The sequence below is a fragment of the Nycticebus coucang genome, chromosome Y (assembly GCF_027406575.1).
Source record: "Nycticebus coucang isolate mNycCou1 chromosome Y, mNycCou1.pri, whole genome shotgun sequence".
In the NCBI taxonomy this organism is placed as follows: domain Eukaryota; kingdom Metazoa; phylum Chordata; class Mammalia; order Primates; family Lorisidae; genus Nycticebus; species Nycticebus coucang.
In genome coordinates this window covers 29,224,877-29,246,977 of record NC_069805.1, presented here as the reverse complement: position 1 = coordinate 29,246,977, position 22,101 = coordinate 29,224,877, and the positions used below count along the sequence as shown (strand labels likewise).

The window sequence follows — 22,101 nt, the reverse complement described above, 5'->3', positions numbered from 1 at the left end:
TGATCTTAGCCGAGGGAAGTCATGTAGCCAGTGAAGCAGAGAGAGAAAAGATTGCCATACTTGAATCTGTACCATCAAAATGACAAAATGGATCTATAATAAACAATAGGTTACTGGCTTCATATGCCTACTTCATCAATTGCAGTGCACAACAGGCAAGTTATTTATGAAATGGGCCTTTTGATAATATATAGCTCTGACTCTCCGCGCCGCCGGTGCCCAGCGCGCTCCTCGGCTCCGCGCCGCCACCATTGACATGCTGCACTGCGGCCTGGCCTGCGAGCGCTGCAGGTGGATCCTGCCGCTGCTCCTGCTCAGCGCCATCGCCTTCGACATCATCGCGCTGTCTGGCCGCGGCTGGCTGCAATCCAGCGACCACATCCAGACGTCCTCGCTGTGGTGGAGATGCTTCCACCAGGGCGGCGGCAGCGGGTCCTACGACGATGGCTGCCAGAGCCTGATGGACTTCGCATCGGGAAGAGCAGCCGCCGCCACGCTCTTCTGTGGCTTTATCATCCTGGTGATCTGCTTCATCTTGTCCTTCTTTGCCGTCTGTGGACCCCAGATGCTTGTCTTCCTGAGAGTGATCGGAGGCCTGCTGGCCCTGGCTGCTGTGTTCCAGATCATCTCACTGATAATTTACCCTGTGAAGTACACGCAGACCTTTAACCTTCACGCCAACCCCGCTGTCACCTACATCTATAACTGAGCCTACGGCTTTGGGTGGGCAGCCACCATTATCCTGATCGGTTGCTCCTTCTTCTTTTGCTGCCTCCCCAACTACCAAGACGACTTTCTGGGCAACGCCAAGCCCAGGTACTTCTACCCACCCGCCTAACATGGGAGCCAGAGCGGAAGAAAATCATCGCTGTGAAATGGTTTCCAGAGAACGAAAATGTTTCCTCCAGCCTACTTTGTATCTATGTTTTGGCAGTGTTCATAACAGTAAATAGTCAGAAATGCTAAAATAATTTAGGAGAAAATGTTAATTAGTGTTACAGTTTCATATTCACCTATTATATGTGTGTGGAGTTAAACGAGATATTTCTTTTCACTAACTACTTGTGCTATGCTGACGTTTCTTTATATCTCTCCATAACATTTATTTTTTTTTTTTTTTTGGTTTTTGGCCAGGGCTAGGTTTGAACCCGCCACCTCCGGCATATGGGACCGGCGCCCTACTCCTTAAGCCACAGGCGCCGCCCTCTCCATAACTTTTAAATTGCACTTGTAAGAGAATACGAACACGAAACTTACCATTGGTAAGGGGAAAATGGGAAGTGTTCCAAGATTTAATAATCTGATCACGTTTCTGTTCATTTCCACATAGAACGGACTGGGTGTAGTAGGGGTAAGAAGAAGACTGATGTAATTGGTAAAAAGTGTCAGTGACCAAACATTCTAAAAGAACTGCAAAAAACGTGTGTGTGTTTAAGCCTTTCACTTTTTAAAGAAGCAAAATAGTTTCCTAAATGCATATCAATTGGTGATAATTATAGTTAATATTCTGAATAATTATGTTTTTACTAAGCTTCATGTTGTGCTGATATGTCATCTAGGAAAGTATTGTTTCATAGTCAAAGCCTGTGGCAATAGTAAGGCCTTTGTAATGGTGAAATGTTAAGATGAAATTTTCTCTTTTAAATTTCTTTATGGGGTTAAGGTGTGGGCAAATGCTGTTATTAATAGATCTGTACTGTTTTGTGTCTATATGTGCAGAACCAGCATTGACTTGATTGAAAGATGGACGGGGTCTAATACATCACGACTGATAGCTCTGATTAGATTGTATAGTAAAGCATTAGGGCAGCCATTCCTATCACTGAAGTGCCATTAAAACCGTCTGAAGAAGTGGCTTGATTTGTTGAAATATCAGGTTTAACTGGGCCCTCATCATGTAGACACCGCTTCTGATAGATGGCAGCTATAAGCAGAAACTACATGTAATTAAAAACCTGGTCTTCCAGTCCCAGCTACTTCGGAGACTGAAGCAAGAGAATTGCTTAAGCCCAAAGTTGGAGTTTGCTGTGAGCTGTGATGCCACAGCACTCTACTGAGGGTGACATAGTGAAACTCTATCTACAAAAAAAAAAAAAAAAAAAAAAAATGCCTGGTCTTCCTGGGTAAACAGATATAAAATGTCTGATGTAAAACATGCAACAGGAGAATTCAGGGATGTGAGTTTCTCTGAGTGACATATATATGATTTGTGTATTTTTTTTTAACATTTATACTTACATAATGAAAACTAACTCATTTTATATATCAAATTACTATTTTGTAAGTTGTGGAATAAACAATTGAATTTTTCCTTATGCATTTTTCCCAATAAACCAGGTATACCAATAAAAAAAAAAAAAAGAAAATATATAGCACTTATGAGTCTCATTTCTAGGTCCTACTCAACAAAATATAGCAACAATATTTATCTATTTAGGACACACAATTACTTTATTTTTTTAAAAAGTGATATCATATAGGAAATATTAAAAAACATAATCTTTATAATAAATGAAACATATAACATCTAAAAATAAGAGTTCAAAATAATCTATGCTGGTGTTATTTATATATGCTGAGAACTGTATATAGAAATAATGCTAAAGATGAATTAACTGCCTTAAGCATGTGTTCACTCTCCATTTGGTCAATATGGCAAATACTCTGGAAGAACGTGTGAGTAACTAGCCCGTGTTCAGCATGTGTCATAAGCAAGATACTGGCTCCTGGCTCCACACGATGATGCCCAAGACTCTGAAAAATAAATAAGTAAAATCATGGCAATATAGTCTCACCAATAAAACAATATGAACTGGGAAAAAGTAATTACAGTTTTATGGAATTTTCTTTAACAACTTCTTCCATGAAACATAAATTCAGTTGATATCATTAGTTTTATATTTTAATGTGGTATTGTGATTTATGAAAGAGCTTCCTAGACTTTTTTTTTTTTATTGTTGGAGATTCATTGAGGGTACAATACGCCAGGTTACACTGATTGCAATTGTTAGGTAAAGAGGGATGGAGGGAGGGGCGTGGGGCCTTGGTGTGTGTCACACTTTATGGGGGCAAGACATGAGAGCTTCCTAGACTTTTAACACTTGACTTCCATCTCCCTCCTTACTGAGGAAGAAAACCTTACAGATGCTCATCAACATCTATACATCATTACCTTCCAGCATTCAGACAGCATGGTATGATCCCACTGATGACTTCATGAGTTAGAAAAAAGAACAATGTATCATATAACTTCAGGTTAAAATGAGCATTTCTGATTTGGATTTTTTAGACCGTCCACAAAATAATAATATTCATATGGGGAAAGGGATCTTAAATACATAATTAGTTTCTAAATTGCTCTAAAGACCCTCATACTCACCTACTTACTGGGTAACATGATATTCATGTATTTAAAAGCACTGTGATGCATGTTATGATCTCACCTAAAATATATTTGCAGCAAGATAGTGGACCAGAGGGCTCATTCAGCGGAGTTGTCCTGGAATGACTGGGGAAAAAGAGAGACCCCAGCCATACATGGTGCAGGGAATTTACCCAGAGTCATAGCTCAGGAACACAGTGAGGAGGTGGTGAGCTGGATATAGCGTATGATCTGGAGCTGTGAAAATCTGATCAATTAGGCAAATGTTTGCAATTGGCTGGGATTGCCTGGCCCCTGCAGTGGTCTGGGATGGGAAGAAGCCTAGTTAAAGCTTTCCATAGTTGGAGGAAGTTGCACATTGAGTGGAAAGCTTGGAAGAGTGGGTGGACTCAAACAGCATACAGCAACCAGATTTGAATACCAGCTGGAGTAGTCTTGCCATAGGTTTGGTTGTTGGCAAGGCAGCCATACTGAGAAGGTCTCAGAGGCCAGAGGGCTTCTGTTGTGGAAAGGTTGTAAGAAGGTCTTAGCAAGGTAATAAAGCATAGCCATCTTAATTCTGCCTGCCAGGATCAGAACTCCACTCTTGGGACGGGCTGAGGGATTCCCACACCCCACAGGAACTGGTGTCAGGGGCTCATGTGAGACCTGCCCCTAAAGGATTCTTGTGAGCTTTAAGATCCCAACCTGGCAGGGTCTGAATACTGAGGAAACAATCAGATGATCACCACCAAGGGCAACTAAATTTGGAATATAGACCATAGAGTTTGTGAGCTGTGCTCTCTGTCACCTAAAAAAACTGCAGTGCCACCTGGTGTCCTGACAACATATTGCAACATACTGTCATCAAGAGCAAGGACTTCTGTTTGAAGCAAAGGAGGCAGGGAGAAGGAAAAAAGGAAAACAAGGAGGTAAATAAGAAGAAAGAAACATGAGGAGGAACCAACAGAAAAATTCAGGCAACATGAACAAACAAAATAAAGGAACTCCCCCAAGGGACCATGAGGCAGCTATTGTGGAAGACTCCACCCATCAAGAATTAATGGACTTGACAGAAATTGAATTTAAAATGTGGATGATGGAGACAATAAAAGGAGTGGAGGAGAAAATGGAAAGACAGAACCAAAAGTCAGATGAGAGATATGTAGAATATAGAAAAGGTATGGTGGAGCTTAAGGAAATGAAGGAGACAATGATGGAATGTAAAGATGCAATAGAAAGTATCAAATATAGGTTAGACCATGTAAATAAAGAACCTCAGAGATAAAGGATAAAATTTTGAGTTCATTCAGGCAGTTAAAGATGCAGAAGAGAGAGAAAGCAGAATAGGTGCTTGGAGAACTACGAGACTCCAGGAAGTGCTCAAACATACATATTATATGGAATCCTAAAGGGCAAAAAGTTTGTCCCACAGGAACGGAAGCTATACTGGAAACTATCATAAATGAAAAGTCAAATTTTACTAAAGAACACAACACAGTCCTTTCAGATGCATTTTGAATCCTAGGTCAACTCAAGCAGAACTTCTCCAAGACATAATGGAATGAACCTGTCTGATTTCTGGATGAAAGAAAAAATTCTGCAAGCAGCAGGTGTAAGCTCCAACTGACCTACCAGGGCAGAGCCAATAGGATACAAGCAGACTTTTTGACTTAAACCTTCCAAGCCAGAAGAGCATGGCCATCCACCTTCAATATTCCTAAACAACAACAAAAAATTCAGCCCAGAATTCTTTATCCTGCTAAACTAAGCTTCAAAATTGATGGAGAAATCAACTCTTTTGCAGATATACAAGCACCAAGGAAATTTGCCACAACAAGAGCAGCTTTACTGGAAATACTTAGACATATTGTCAATACTGAACATCACAATTGACCATCAGAAAAGTAAACATCCAGAAGGTAAAGGTCAACACTTAGTATCCAAATGGCACAAATGAAAAAACTACACAACGGACATTCACAAAATAACATGAATAGCATTCCACCTAACTTATCAATTCTCTTCAAAATGTCAATGGACTGAATTCACTACTAAAGAGGAATAGGCTGGCTGAATAGATAAAAAAAAAAGTCCCCAGGAGATACACCTAGCCTTGAAGAACAAATAAAGACTTAGGGTTAAGGGATGAAAAACAGTTTTCAAGCAAATGGAAATCAGAAGAAAGGAGGGGTTTCACACTTATTTTCAGATAAAAGCGGATTTAAAAGCAACTGATTTTAAGAAAGATAAAGATGAATACTTTATACTGGTCAAAGGAACAATACAAGAAGACATTTCAATTTTAAATGTTTATGCACCCAACTTAAGTGCTCCCAGATATATGAAACAGACCTTGATGGGCCTGAGCAGTATTATATCCCATAACACCGTAATAGTCGGGTACTTTAACATCACTCTTACAAAACTGAGCATATCCTCTAAAACAGAAAGTAAGCAAAGATGCAAAGGACTTAAATGTGACCCAAGAACAAATGGGATTAATAGACATATACAGAATACACCATCCCAAAGCTAAGTAATATACATTGTTCTTGTCAGCCCATGATATGTACTCCAAAATCAACCACTTCCTAGGATGTAAATCAAACCTCAATCAAACCTCTTCTCAGACCACAAGGCAATAAAGGTAAAACTCAACTCCAGCAAAAATGTTCATCCCTACACAAAGACTTGGAAATTAAACAACCTTATGCTCAATATAGTTGGGTTCAGGAAGAGATAAAAGAGAAACTTGTTAAATTCCTCCAACATAACAACAATGAAGATACAAGTTACCAAAACCTGTGGAAAACAGCAAAAGCAGACTTAAGAGGTAAGTTAATCACATTAGATATCTACATTTGAAAAGCAGAAAGGGAATGCATCAAGAAATTCAAGAATCATTTATGGAATTGGAAAAGGAAGAAAAATCTAATCCCAAACCTAGCAGAAGAAAAGAAATAACCAAATTAAATCATACATGAATGAAATTGAAAACAAAAAACCATTCAGAAAACTAATGAAACAAAAAGTTGTTTTTTCAAAAAAGTAAATAAAATAGATAAACCTTTGGCCAGATTAACTAGAAACAGAAAAGTGAAATCTCCAATAACCTCAATCAGAAATGATAAAAGTGACATGACAACAGATGCCAGAGATACAAGAGATGATCTCTGAGAACAAGAAAGTCTATGCCCAGAAATTTGACAATGTGGAGAAAATGGAACTATACCTGAAATCACACCCTCTCCCTAGACTTAATCAAAAAGAAATAGATCTCTTGAACAGACTGATTTTGAGAACTGAACTGAGATGGAAGAAACAATAAAAAAAGTCTCCCAACAAAAAAATGCCCTGGGCCAAACAACTTCATACCAGAATGCTATCGAACATTGAAAGAAGTACTGATACCCATACCTCAGAGACCATTCAAAAAAAATTGGAAGGAATCTTCCCCAACACATTCTATGAAGCAAACATTATCCTGATATCGAAATCAGGAAAAGAGCCAACTAAAAATTAGAATTTCCGACCTATTTCACTCATGAATATAGATGAAAAAATTCTCTATAAAATCCTAGCCAATATATTACAGCCACACATTAAAAAAAATCATTCATCATGATCAAGTAGGTTTCATCCCAGAGATGCAAGGCTGGTTCAGCATGTGCAAGTCCATAAATGTAATTTGCCATATCGACAAGAAAAACAAAGACCCATATGATCCTCTCAATAGATGCAGAAGAAGCATTCAACAAAATTTAGCATCCTTTTCTAATTAGAACCCTTAAGAATATAGGCATAAGTGGCACATTTCTGAGTCTGATCAAAGCCATCTATGACAAACCCACAGCTAATATTTTATTTAATGGAGTAAAACTGAAAGCTTTTCCTCTTAGAACTGGAACCAGACAAGATTGTTCTCTATCACCACTACTATTCACATAGTGATGGAAGTTCTAGCCAATACAGTTGAGCAAGAGAAGGAAAGAAGGGCATCAAAATGGATGCAGAGAAGGTCAAACTCTCCTTCTTTCCCAACAATATAATCTTATACTTATTGAACCCCAAAGACTCAAGCACAACACTGCTAGAAGTAATAAAAAATATAGCAGTTTCTCAGGATATAAAATCAATGTCCACAAATCAGTAGCCTTTGTATATGCTAATAACATCCAAGATGAGAAGCTAATCAAAGACACAATTCCCCTCAGAGTAGTTTCAAATAAAATGGAATACCTATGAGTATACCTAACAAAAGAGGTGAAGGACCTCTATAAAGGAAATTATGAAACCTTAAGAAAAGAAATAGGAAAAGATATTAACAAATGGAAAAATGTACCATGCTCATGGGTTGGGAAGAATCAACACTGTTAAATTGTCTATACTTTCCAAAGCAATCTACAGGTTCAATGCAATCCTTGTTAAAATACCATCATCATCCTTTCAAAATTTGGTAAAAATAATTCTTCATTTTGTATGGAATCATAATAAATCCTGTATAGCTAAGGCAATTCTTAGTAATAATAACAAACCCAGGGGTATCACCCAACCAGACTTTTGGCTATACTGGACCATAGTGATCAGAACAACATTATAGTGGCACAAAATTGGAGACTTTGACATTTGAAAAAAGAAACCATGAGAATAGAAAACCAAATAGAAAATCATGAGATGAAACTAACCTCTTACACCCACTTGATCTTTGAAAACCAACAAGAACATACACTGGGGAAAAGAATCCCTATTCAACAAATGGTGTTGAGAGAACTGGATAACCACATGTAAAAGACTGAAACTGGTCCCACACATCTTATCACTTACAAAAATTGACTCAAGATGGATTAAAGATTTAAATCTAAGGCATGAAACAACAAAAATCCTTGAAGAAAGTGTGGGGAAAACACTCAAAGATGTAGGCCTGGGGAAAGATTTTATGAACAAGACTTCTGTGCCAATTGCAACAACATCAAAAAATAAACAAATGGGACTTAATTAAACTGAAAACCTTCTGTATAGCTAAGGAAATAAAAACCATGCAAACAACCTTTAGAATGGGAAAAGATATTTGCATAGTATGAATTGGAGGAAAGCTTGATAACTAGAGAACTCAAATTAATCAACAAGAAAAGACCCAACGATCTCATACATCACTGGGCAAGAGACATGAATAGAACCTTCTGTAAAGAAAACAGACGAATGGCTAACAGACACATGAAACAATGCTCATCAGCCCTAATCATCAGAGAAATGCCAATCAAAACTACCCGTAGATATCACCTAACCCCAGTGAGAATGGCCCACATCACAAGGTCCCAAAGTTGCAGATGCTGGCAGGGATGTGGAGAGAAGGGAACACTTTTACCCTGCTGGTGGGACGGCAAACTAATACAAACTTTTTGGAAGGAAGTATAGAGAATCCTCAAAAAATCCAAACTAGACCTCCCATTTGATCCTGCAATCCCATTACCAGGCATCTACTCAGAAGAAGAAAATCCTTTTATCATAATGACATTTGCACTGGACTGTTCATCGCAGCTCGATTTACAATTGCCAAAATGTGGAAATAGCCTAAATGCCCGCCAACATAGTAATGGATTAACAAGCTGTGGTCTGTGTATATTATGGAATACTGTTCAGCCACTAAAAAAAGATGGAGACTTTACATCTTTTGTATTAACCTGGACAGAGGTGGAACACATTCTTTTTAGTAAAGTATCACAAGAATGAAGAAGCAAGGATCCAGTGTACTTAATTCTAATATGAAGGCAGCAGATGAGCTCAAAGGGGGAGGTAGGGGAATGAGCAAGTGGGGAGAGGGAAGGAAGGAGGAGGATGGTGGTCACGCTGCATGGCACACCTCTTGGGGGCGGCACACAATTTAAGAAAGACTTTATCTAACAAATGCAATCAGTATAACCTAATTCTTTGTACCCTCAATTAATCCCAAACAATAAAAAAATAAGAAATTTTAAAAATGTATTTAAATAATATCTTTTGGAACTTTCACCTTCATCTTATGTATTTACACAATTGACTTATAATTCTTAAGTCCCATGTTGAGAAAACAATGTTTTTCTTTTCCCCCAAAGTAAATAGAAAAATTATAAGAAAGAGGAAATTAAGAGTATGCCACTTTCACTCTTAATTCATCTCCTGTTTGATTCAGATTAGTTATTTTATTTTTTAAAGACAAAAAGGTATTCTTAAGGTTTTTAGTGCATATAAAGTTAAATAAAATCGGGTGGCACCTGTAGCTCAAAGGTGTAGGGCACTGGCCCCATATGCTGGAGGTGGCGAGTTCAAACACAGCCCCGGCCAAAAACTGAAAAAAAAAACAAAAAAAGTTTAATCAAATCATGCATGCACTTTAGAATAACGTGTCCACTTTAAAGCAGAGTTACCCATATTCCGATGTTCTCATCGTGGTAGTTACAGAATAAAGGACAATCTTCTTTTAACCTTCTTCTAAACAAAACACAGACAAGTTGTGTTTTCTATTATAAATCATTCTTTAATTTTTAAAGAATCCCTACTATAAAAGTATCTGAAAACTCTATAAACCTTTTTGTTCTGTAATTATATTCATTAAAGTACATGTTGAGTAAAAGGAATGGCTGGAACCTGACCTAAACTCTCTGGTTACCCGAGAAACTTCACATTCAAATTCACGTTCTGCCATGTAAATTACTGTAAGTTAAGTCTTTCTGCAGCAGAGTAATTTCCCAGTATACTTTATTATGCATTTAATTTAGTTTTTGGCTGTGGCAAAGGATAAAAGTATGAAAGAATAACTAACAGATAGTGTGTGTGGCTATGGTGAGTGTCAAGTGGGAGAGAGGCAGGGAGGGGAGATTGTGTTTAGTTATTGACAGTAGGTATTCCTGATCTGAATCTTTCATACAGTTTCAAAAGTCAAACCTATAGTTTTGCAATTTTGCAAATGACACACACGTGAAAAAGAACTAATTGGTCTAACTTTGATTTCATAGACTAAGAAAGTGTTTAACAGGTAAGAATTGCATATGGCAGAATTAAGTCTAGAAATAGATTTTGGGATTCCCAATTCAAGGCCTTTTCATTTATACAGTGACTGATTAACTTAAGCATGTTGCTTATTGTAAACACTAAATTGTATGCAACTTTGTCAATTGCTACTTTGACCAGGGGACATTCAAAGAAAAGATTTGATAATTTACTCTAGAAGAAGAAAATTTTATCTTTATCTGCTTTAGCATCAGAGTAAGCTGAGTGGATAGTTTGTAAAAGAAACATAATACCCAAATTTTGGGATAATTTATATTTATCATTTTTGTTGCTTTTTGTTGGATGATCTGCAGGCTCATTGAAATATTTATCTTGCAGGTTAACATTTATCCTCTATACACTGTTTTTATTTTTTTTTTAATTTTTTTATTAAATCATAACTGTATACAATGATATGATTATGGGGCATCATACACTCACTTCGTAAACCATTTGACACATTTTTATCACAGTGGTTAACATAGCCTTAGAATATACACTGTTTTTAAAGTGCTATCACATTTATCAAGTAGAAATTTGCTTAGTAATTTTGTATACCCTTAATGAAATAAATATTGTTTCAACCTTAGTCTTAAATTCAATCCACTAGAGTGTAAGCCTAATATGAGCTGGGGATTGTCTGCTGGGATGCTGGATTCATAGTCCCCAAATCCCTGCCTGTCACAAAAGAGCCTTTACGAAAATAGTCATTGAATGAATGACTGAATCACTTCTGGTTTTCTATGGAGCACATAAAAAATAGATAATGAATTCAATGGAGTTTCAGAATATTCTCAAGAACTTCTGAATTGCTTAGAAAGAGAGAAGAAAAAACGAGACTAACATAATTGCTGAGGCAACAGATTCTATACTCATAGAGTGAAATTGTCTCTATGTTTGGAATCCTGAGAGGGTGTGAATAAAACCATGATGAGGGAGCAGTCTCTTTCTGACTGACGCTGCACATGAAAAGTCTCACGGATATTGAACTATTTTTTGTATATATTCCTCCAGTTCAAGATGCTGGAATGTATAAATTACTTTTTATTCAGAAGGACATTTTTCTTTTCTTAAATTTATATCATCAAGAACCAAATTTTGAAGAGAAATATCAGACCCTCACAGGTAATGTCATCTTGGTCATTGTATATACAAAAGAAAAAAAATCATCCTTTTTTTAATTCATTATGGTATGTAAGGCAATGGTTATAATAGTCTTTGCTCTGTCATTTATTTTTAGTTTCAAGTTAATGTAGAGAACATTTAGAATGCCCACGTGCATACAAAATTGTCAGATTCTTAAACAATGAATTTTCAACCAGTGATGAACTAGGTCAAGTTATCAGCAAGATGAAACCCTGAACATCCTTTGAGATGTTCTTTAAAAAAAAAAAAAAAAACTAGCATACATTCTAAACCTTAATTAAAGGGGTGTGTAGATAATACTTAAATCACTCAAACATGAGCTACAGTCAGGAGTAGAAAATTCAAATAGTCTGACAAAAATCACTACATCAGGCAACATGGTATAAAAAAACAAGCCCGTTACTCCGGATGCTGAGGCAAGAGAATGGCTTAAGCCCAACAGTTTGAGGTTGCTGTGAACAAGTGGTGGGGCGGGGGAGATGAATAATGTTTTTGATTGTTTAATTGCAGATATTTCTTTAGAAGAGTAAAAATAGTTCTAGAATTTTTCCTTTTGATCCTACATCAACTTTCTGATTTAACAACTTTTATTGAGCCTCTAGTATGGTTATATGGTGGACTAGAAAGGAAAAAAAAACAGTTATTGGACTCAAAAATTCATAATCTTATCGATTACGTAACCAATAGTTATGATGCAGAGAAGATACTAAGTGGCATAGGAATGAAGATACTATCAGACGAGCTGGGGACGCTCTTTGTACTGGTAAAATACTATGCATCTAAGATGGTGTTTATAGAGAAGAAAAGGATTTGGGGGGAAAACACTGGATTAGGGGGAAAAAGGAGATTATCTGTGATTTTTATTTATTTTTTTTGAGTTTATTTATTTATTTTTTTATTGTTGGGGATTCATTGAGGATACAATAAGCCAGTTACACTGATTGCAATTGTTAGGTAAAGTCCCTCTTGCAATCATGTCTTGCCCCCATAAAGTGTGACACACACTAAGTCCCCACCCCCCTCCCTCCATCCCTCTTTCTGCTTTTCCTCCCTCCCCATAACCTTAATTGTCATTAATTGTCCTCATATCAAAATTGAGTACATAGGATTCATGCTTCTCCATTCTCGTGATGCTTTACTAAGAATAATATCTTCCGCTTCCATCCAGGTTAATACGAAGGATGTAAAGTCTCCATTTTTTTTAATCCCTGAATAGTATTCCATGGTATACATATACCACAGCTTGTTAATCCATTCCTGGGTTGGTGGGCATTTAGGCTGTTTCCACATTTTGGCGATTGTAAATTGAGCTGCAATAAACAGTCTAGTACAAGTGTCCTTATGATAAAAGGATTTCTTTCCTTCTGGGTAGATGCCCAGTAATGGGATTGCAGGATCAAATGGGAGGTCTAGCTTGAGTGCTTTGAGGTTTTTCCATATTTCCTTCCAGAAAGGTTGTACTAGTTTGCAGTCCCACCAGCAGTGTAAAAGTGTTCCCTTCTCTCCACATCCACGCCAACATCTGCAGTTTTGAGATTTTGTGATGTGGGCCATTCTCACTGGGGTTAGATGATATCTCAGGGTTGTTTTGATTTGCATTTCTCTAATATATAGAGATGATGAACATTTTTTCATATGTTTGTTAGCCATTCATATGTCATCTTTAGAGAAGGTTCTATTCATGTCTCTTGCCCATTGATATATGGGATTGTTGGCTTTTTTCATGTGGATTAATTTGAGTTCTCTATAGATCCTAGTTATCAAGCTTTTGTCTGATTGAAAATATGCAAATATCCTTTCCCATTGTGTAGGTTGTCTCTTTGCTTTGGTTGTTGTCTCCTTAGCTGTACAGAAGCTTTTCAGTTTAATGAAGTCCCATTTGTTATTTTTGTTGTTGTTGCAATTGCCATGGCAGTCTTCTTCATGAAGTCTTTTTTCCAGACCATTATCTTCCAGTGTTTTTCCTATGCTTTCTTGGAGGATTTTTATTGTTTCATGCCTTAAATTTAAGTCCTTTATCCATCTTGAATCAATTTTTGTGGGTGGGGAAAGGTGTGGTTCCAGTTTCAGTCTTTTACATGTAGACATCCAGTTCTCCCAACACCATTTATTGAATAGGGAGTCTTTCCCCCAAGGTATGTTCTTGTTTGGATTACCGAAGATTAGGTGGTTGTAAGATGTTAGTTTCATTTCTTGGTTTTCAATTTGATTCCAAGTGTCTATGTCTCTATTTTTGTGCCAGTACCATGCTGTCTTGACCACTATGGCTTTGTAGTACAGACTAAAATCTGGTATGCTGATGCCCCCAGCTTTATTTTATTACTAAGAACTGCCTTAGCTATACGGGGTTTTTTTCTGGTTCCATACAAAACGCAGAATCATTTTTTCCAAATCTCGAAAGTACGATGTTGGTATTTTGATAGGAATGGCATTGAATAGATAGATTGCTTTGTTAAGTATAGACATTTTAACAATTTTGATTCTTCCCATCCATGAGCATGGTGTGTCCTTCCATTTGTTAATATTTTCTGCTATTTCCTTTCTGAGGATTTCATAATTTACTTTATAGAGGTCCTTCACCTCCTTCGTTAGGTATATTCCTAGATGTTTCACATTTTCTTTGAAACTATGATGAAAGGAGTTGTGTCCTTTATTAGCTTCTCATCTTGACCGTTATTGGCGAATACAAAGGCTACTGACTTGTGGACATTGATGTTATATCCTGAAACATTACTGTATTTTTTTATGACTTCTAGGAGTCTGTGGTTGAGTCTTTGGGATTCTCTAAGTATAAGATCTTGTCATCAGCAAAGAGGGACAGTTTAACCTCTTCTGCTCCCATTTGGGTTCCCTTTATTTCCTTGTCTTGCCTAATTGTATTGGCTAGGACTTCCAGCACTATGTTGAATAGTAAAGGTGACAGAGGACAACCTTGTCTGGTTCCAGTTCTAAGAGGAGAAGCTTTCAGTTTTACTCCATTCAGTAAAATATTGGCTGTGGGTTTGTCATAGATAGCTTCAATCAGTTTTAGAAATGTGCCACCTATGCCTATACTCTTCAGTGTTCTAATTAGAAAAGGATGCTGGATTTTATCAAATGCTTTCTCTGCATCTATTGAGAAAATCATATGATCTTTATTTTTGCCTCTGTTAATATGGTGGATAATGTTTATGGACTTGCGTATGTTAAACCAGCCTTGCATCCCTGGGACGAAACCTACTTGATCATGATGAATGACTTTTTTGATGATAAGCTGTAATCTATTGGCTAGGATTTTGTTGAGAATTTTTGCATCTATATTCATGAGTGAGATTGGTCTGAAATTCTCCTTTTTGTTTGGGTCTTTTCCTGGTTTTGGTATCAGGGTGATGTTTGCTTCATAGAATGTGTTGGGGAAGATTCCTTCTTCCTCAATTTTTTGGAATAATTTCTACAGTACAGGAATAAGCTCTTCCTTGAAGGTTTGATAGAATTCTGATGTGAAGCCATCTGGAAACCAGGGCATTTTTTGGTTGGAAGATTTTTTATTTTTTCTTTAATCTCAGTGCTTGAAGTTGTTCTTTTCAGGAGCTCTATTTCTTCCTGGCTAAGTCTAGGGAGAGGGAGTGATTCCAAATATTGATCCATTTCCTTCACATTGTCAGAGTTCTGGGCATAGAGTTTCTGGTAGTGTTCAGAGATGATCTCTTGTATCTCTGTGTGATCAGTTGTTATTTCCCCTTTGTCATTTCTGATTGAGGTAACTAGAGATTTTACTTTTCTATTTCTCGTTAGTCTGGCCAATGGTTTATCTATTTTATTAATTTTTTCAAAAAACCAACTCCTTGTTTCATTAATTTTCTGAATGATTCTTTTGTTTTCAATTTCATTCACCTCTGATTTGATTTTGGATATTTCTTTTCTTCTACTGAGTTTAGGCTTAGATTGTTCTTCTTTTTCCAATTCCATAAGATCTCTTGTGAGATTGTTGATGTGCTCTCTTTCTGTTTTTCGAATGTAGGCATCTAAAGCGATGAATTTTCCTCTCAAAACTGCTTTTGCAGTATCCCACAGGTTTTGGTAGCTTGTGTCTTCATTGTTGTTATGCTCAAGGAAGTTAATGATTTCCTGTTTTATTTCTTCCTGCACCCATCTGTTATTCAACAGAAGATTGTTTAATTTCCATGCCTTTGTGTGGGGTCGAGCGTTTTTGTTAGAGTTGAGTTCCACCTTTAGTGCCTTATGGTCTGAGAAGATACAAGGTAAAATTTCAATTCTTTTGATTCTATTGATATTTGTTTTATGTCCCAGGATATGATCAATTTTGGAGAATGTTCCATGGGGTGATGAGAAGAATATATATTCTTTATCTTTGGATGGAGTGTTCTATATGAATCTATCAAGCACAGTTGTTCTAGGGTCTCATTTAAATCTCTTATATTTTTGTTTATTTTCTGTTTATTGGAGTAAGAGGAGTACTCCAGCTCTGTAAGAGGAGTGTTAAAGTCCCCTGTAATTATTGTATTATCAGATATCATATTGCTCAGACTGAGTAAGGTCTGTTTCAAGAATCTGGGAGCATTTAAATTGGGTGCATAAATATTTAGAATTGAAACGTCTTCTTGTTGTATTTTTCCCTTGACCAATAGAAAGTGACCATCTTTGTCTTTTTTGACTTTAGTTGCTTTCAATCCACATGTATCTGAAAATAAGATTGCAACTCCTCTTTTCTTCTGAATGCCATTTGCCTGAAAAATTGTCTTCCAACCCTTGACTCGGAGCTTTAATTTGTCTTTTGAAGCCAGGTGTTTTTCTTGCAGCAAATGGATGGCTTCTTTTTTTTAATCCAGTCAGCCACTCATTTGTTCCTGCAATACCATTACTAGGCATCTACCCAGAAGGAAAGAAATCCTTTAATCATAAGGACACCTGTACTAGACTGTTTATTGCAGCTCAATTAATAATCTCCAAAATGTGGAAACAGCCTAAATGCCCACCAACCCAGGAATGGATTAACAACCTGGCTGGAAGTAGAAGACATTGTTCTTAGTAAAGCATCATAAGAATGTAGAAGCATGAATCCTATGTACTCAATTTTGATATGAGGACAATTAATGACAATTAAGGTTATGGGGAGGGAGGAAAAGCAGAAAGAGGGACGGAGGGAGGGTGGTGTGGCCTTGGTGTGTGTAACACTTTATGGGGGCAAGACATGATTGCAAGAGGGACATTGCCTAACAATTGCAATCAGTGTAACCTGGCTTATTGTATCCTCAATTAATTCCCAACAATTAAAAAAAAAAAAAAACTTGAGAAAAAAATATATATATGCCCTTAAAAGAAGTTCTTAAATGTAAAAATATTGGTAAAGAAAATCCATGGATGTAATGAAAATCGTAAATAATTTGTAACTTTGTGAGGCAGTGATTTGTAGATTTGCATACATAGTTAAGAATAATGGCCTATGTCAAGGATTATTTTGTTTTATTCCCTGAACAACAGAAATATGTAGTATTTCATTTTTTTTAAAAGATAGTTCTCTTTAAATTTGTACCCAGAATCTACGTTTAGGAGGACATGTTTTCGATGTTTTAAATAATTAATTGATGAAAATATCTATGTGTAGCAAGCCACATTTGCTGATGATCAGTAACCTACCTTGACCACATTGATGGAATCATCAACTTCTTGGTGTAAGCAAAGAAACCTTCAAAGATACATTGGGAAGCATATAACACAAAGGAGAGCATTTCCTTCTACTTCTTCCCCATAGATTTTTTTTTTTTCCTGGCTTTCACTGTAATTAATACATATCACACAAACAAGGCTTTAATTCTTGCTTCCTTGACTTGTATTTGTATTGCTGTTTGCATCAGATGCTCAACAGAGGACAAATTACAATTTCAAACTGTATCAAGAATTCCAGTAGTCAGAGGCATCTGATTCAGATAAACTGAGGACATATTTGAAAGAAAGTCTTTTATTGTAGACATGGATGACTTCCTTGATAGCTGTGATGTTTAGCAATAGATCCAGAGGCTGGAAGAGAGGAAATGTTGACCAGTAAAGTGTATTTCAGTGTTTGAAGCACACTAGATTATTGCAAAGTATATTCAGACACAATCTTCTTAAGTTTTAGTAGTGATCCTTACTTTTATATGAAATAATTTTCATAATTAATATACATGTTAACATGTATTTCTTCAGGCCCTGTTATCAGGTAGCGTAATTATACCCTGCCATTAGCTTTATATTATTTAGAACCTCTGTTTTTTGTACATTTACTCCCACACTCAGGCCCACATCTTCATAAAAACCTAATAAAGTACCTAGTTGGTGCTTATCAGCTATTTGTTAAAGGAATAAATACTTGCTTAGTTCAAGGCAGCATGGGATATTAAAAAGAACTAGAAAGGTAAATGGGGCCGGGAAGCTGGCTTTAGATAATAGATTTATCACTGAATTTAGCTCAGAGATTTCTCACAATTTCAACAGAAAGGGGAACTGTTTTGGTTTTGTTTTGACTGTCCAATAAAAGCAGCACCCAGGATGAGAGATTTATCTGGTTCTGAATTCCAGAATTTATCAAGCTACAATATGGTGAAAAATACATGTTTGTTTTTTCAAAAGGGACAGAAACAGTCTTTGGCCCTCAATCGTAACAAACCGTATGAAATTGTTTATCCGGTGAGTATTTTGTACTGAGGGAGCATCAGCGGCATAAAGATCTTGGTCATTGTTTCCCTAGGACTCAGCAAAATTCTCAGCACCTATGAGGATCTCGGTAAATGTTACTTAAATTGTAATATCTCAATATTAATTTAATAGTAAATCAGAGAGAGATCAGTGATTTCAATTCTCCAAAAATAGTGTTAGGTCCCTCTGGAAGAGGACGTTTCCTAGTTCTTGGCTCCCAATGCCAAGAATGAGCACCAGTGCCCAGCCTGCGATGGCTGGTCTTAGAGCGATCAGCACCAACATACATTTATTACAGAACAAAGCACACAAACCATAAGGAAAATATGTCTCAAGAGCAAGACAAGACAGGTCGCTCTCCACCCTAAGTCTGAGACCGAGTCCACCTGAGTCTGAACACACCGTCTTCTACCTGCTATCTGCTTCGTCCCACCTTCCCAGGGCAGGATTGATTGAGTGGCTATCGCCTTCGGGCTAACTGACAGGTTAGGGTCACACAACTAAACTTCCAAGACGCAGTTGTCCTCCCTGGAACCTCCCGCAGGAACCCAAAGGGCTGAAATTTGCACGTTTAAATACCCGATGAGCCCAGTGGGCCCAGGTCAGTGTAAGGTCACGAGGGGCTCCTCACTATGTCTTCCGACTGGACAACAATCCTCAGGTGGCACCTTGGTTCCTACTCCCCGCCTGCCACACCCCTCGGTCTCTGTCCTTCCCAGGAGAGAAGCCAGGTGTTGCGGGTGGGCAAGGAGGTCTGTCTCCTCCCAGGCCCACCTTCCCCGCTTCTCAAGGAGAGAAGCTGGAGCCCGAGGCAGCATGTCGCTCCACCCCCAAGGCAGAAAGGGGAAAGCTGGAGGCCGCGACTGCATATACCCCCTCAGGCGTTGAGGCCCCGAAAAGTGGGACAGGCCACGTGCTTGGTGGCAGCGCCAGCCCAGGCTGCTGCTTCTGGAATGGAGCCTGCTGGCGGTGCAGGTGCTGGGGCTCGTCCTCTCTCGCTCGCTCGCTGCTGCTGCTCCTGCAGCCCCTGCCCCCAGGGTGACAGCAGGGTCCCACACTAACTTGGGAGGCACCTCCACAGGCTGTCTCCTTCCCCGCCTGGGGCAGGCCTGTTTGGCGTGAGCCTGGCCGTGTCCCCTTGCCGAGCAAGAGGAAGTGGCAACTAAACCAGACCAGCACCGCCTAACAGTAGTACAACTCTACTAGTGGCTAAAATGTATATATAATCCCTGAAAACTAGAAATAGTACCGTAGGGCCATGCCTAGAACACGGTTTTGATAACTATCAAGATAGACTCCTGGTCGGTTGGAGTCTGCCTGTCCCCACTGTGGTCCCTTTTATCTAGTGGAACAGTCTAGAATCCAGACTCCAGATAGAGGCCACGGGAACAGGCTGCAGATAGTATGTGAGGTGTACAATCATTGTCTTGTGTCAGCCAGAAACTTTTAGGACTTTAAAATTTGGATGACATTCATTTATAATATGAAATATTATCCACAGAACCTTCGATTTCAAACACTCCTGTCATTTAACTGGGACTCATAAGAAAAAAAGTTACTGCAGAATGCCTTTGGTTCATAACTTAAAACAAATAAAGACTGGTTGGATGATCCACCAGGAGGAGGGGAGATCCGGCTCGCTGCAGCAAGGGTCAGAGGGTAATCAGGCAGGAAAGCAGGCATGTTCAGTGTGCAAGGCTATCGGGAAGTTTCTTTCGTCTGGAGGATTGGGAGAAGAGAGTTCCCTGGTCTGTGGCTGGCACAGGTCTAAGTAAACAAGCAGGAGGACAATTTGAAATGACTGAGTCACTGATAGCTATTTAGTTTAAACTGAGCAGGTGAGCAATGACAGGGTCTCCAGTGGGTCTCCAGCTATGGCTGTGCTGGTAATTGTACTTTACACTGCAGTGTAGTCTGAACTAAAATGACGCAAAGAAATGTAAAATTATAAATGTCTTCTCTGCCATTTTTCCTTTTTCTCTGGGCATGGAAAAATGCCAAAATGATTACTGGATTTGTCTCATTATGTCCTGATAAAAGAAAGTTTTTCTTTAAAGGAAGTTTACCTTTCTGCTACTTTTACTGTAGCAAAGCCTTTCGACCTGGTGTGTGCGTGCGTGTATGCATGCGTGGTGAGTGCGTGTGTGCGTGCATGGTGAGTGTGTGCGTGTGTGCGTGCGTGTATGCATGTGTGGTGAGTGCGTGCATGCGTGGGCATTGCTGAGCCTCCTGGGTTCCTTTGGCCGAGCCGAGTCCCCGCTTTGCAGATTGTTCAGTGTCGGGGTGAGTGGATGTGGCTTCAGGGCAGGGCGGAGGGTTGCCTTTCTTTCCCATGGAGGCCCTGCAGCCTGTTTCAACAATTTTTTTATATTAAATTTTTTTTTCTTAAATCATAACTGTACATTGATGCATTTATGGGGTTCAGTTTACTGATTTGATATACAATGTAAAATGCTTGAACTGATCAACACGTCTATCACAGTTATATTCTTTTATTTATTTATTATTTGGGGCAGTTTCACTATGTCTCCCCCTGTAGAGTGCTGTAGCGTCACAGCTCACAGCATCCTCAAACTCCTATGCTTAAGCAATTCTCCTGCCTCGGCCTCCTGAGTAGTTGAGACCACAGGCGTCCCCCAAAATGCTGGGACTATTTTTTGGTTGCTGTTGTCATAGGTGTTTAGCAGGCCTGGGCTGGGCTCGAACCCGCTTGCTTCAGTGTATGTGGCCGGCACCAAGCCTATATTCTTTTCTTAATACTTTGGAAATTTACATTGCATTGTGCGCATTAAGTGAGGTCCCTGCCTAATACCCTCCCTCTTCTCACCTCCCCACTCTTCTTTCTACTTTCTGGACTATAGTTATGTGGAGTATTGAATACCTTGGATACCTTTTTTTCTATTCTTGAGAGACTTTGCTAAGAAGAATATGTTCCACCTCCATCCAGGTAAGCACAGATGATCAAAAATCATTTTACAACAAAGACATTTGCACCAGAATGTTTATTGCAGCCCAATTTGTAATTGCCAAGTCATGGAGACAGCCAAGTGCCCATGAACCCATGAATGGATTAACAAATTGCAGTATGTGTATAAGATGGAAGACTATGCTGCTTCAACGATTTTATTGCTCAGTTTCTATTTGACTTCTCTAAATGTAGTTTTGAAATGTGTTTTAAGCTCTTAATCCCACTAGATATCCATAGTTTATTTCTTAATGTAAGGTAACCTCTTTTTCATTTGAAAAATATCTAAACACCCCCCCCCCCATTTTGGCAGCTTTTTTTGTTGTTGTGCTTTATGACATAGGGAGATACAAAGTGGTACAGGAAGAGTAGCTAATAGGGGAAGGAGATGTAATGCCGCACACACACAGTCATTGCTATGAAATGTCTGCAACACCCAAGGTCATCAGTGGCTGACTCTTGAGAAAGCGCAGTAATTACTTGCTACATGCAAGGATGCATGTGTGATGGATTTTAAAATACTGTATTTTTAAGCTAAGATAATTTTTGAAAAATATTTTGTATCAGTATAGAAAACAGTTTATAACTATTTGAAGTTATAAATAGAACTATTTTAAAAACAGAGTGTCATGTCGTTCTAGGTACTAATGTAAAGCAAGAAATTACTTAAAAAAAATTTTTTTTGAGAGTCTTACTTTGTTGCCCTCGGTAGAGTGCCCTGCTGTGGCCTCATAGTTCACAGCAACCTCCAACTCTTGGACTCAGGCAATTCTCTTTCTTCAGCTTCCCAAGTAGCTGGGACTACAGGCACCCACCAGAATGCCTGGTTGCTTTTTTGTTGCAGTTGTTGTTGTTTAGCAGGCCCGGGCCAGGTTGGAACCTGCCAGCCCTAGTGTATGTGACCATTGTCATAATCACTGAGTCT

At 38.4% G+C, this 22,101-nt stretch overlaps 1 pseudogene across 1 annotated transcript; it reads left to right on the top strand.

Annotated features, from left to right (window-relative positions):
* The first annotated feature begins 234 nt into the window (after positions 1 to 234).
* Positions 235 to 900, top strand: LOC128578949 (p53 apoptosis effector related to PMP-22-like; annotated as a pseudogene). The gene has a single exon (XR_008378011.1). The product of XR_008378011.1 is annotated as a p53 apoptosis effector related to PMP-22-like (transcript).
* Positions 901 to 22,101: the final 21,201 nt, after the last annotated feature.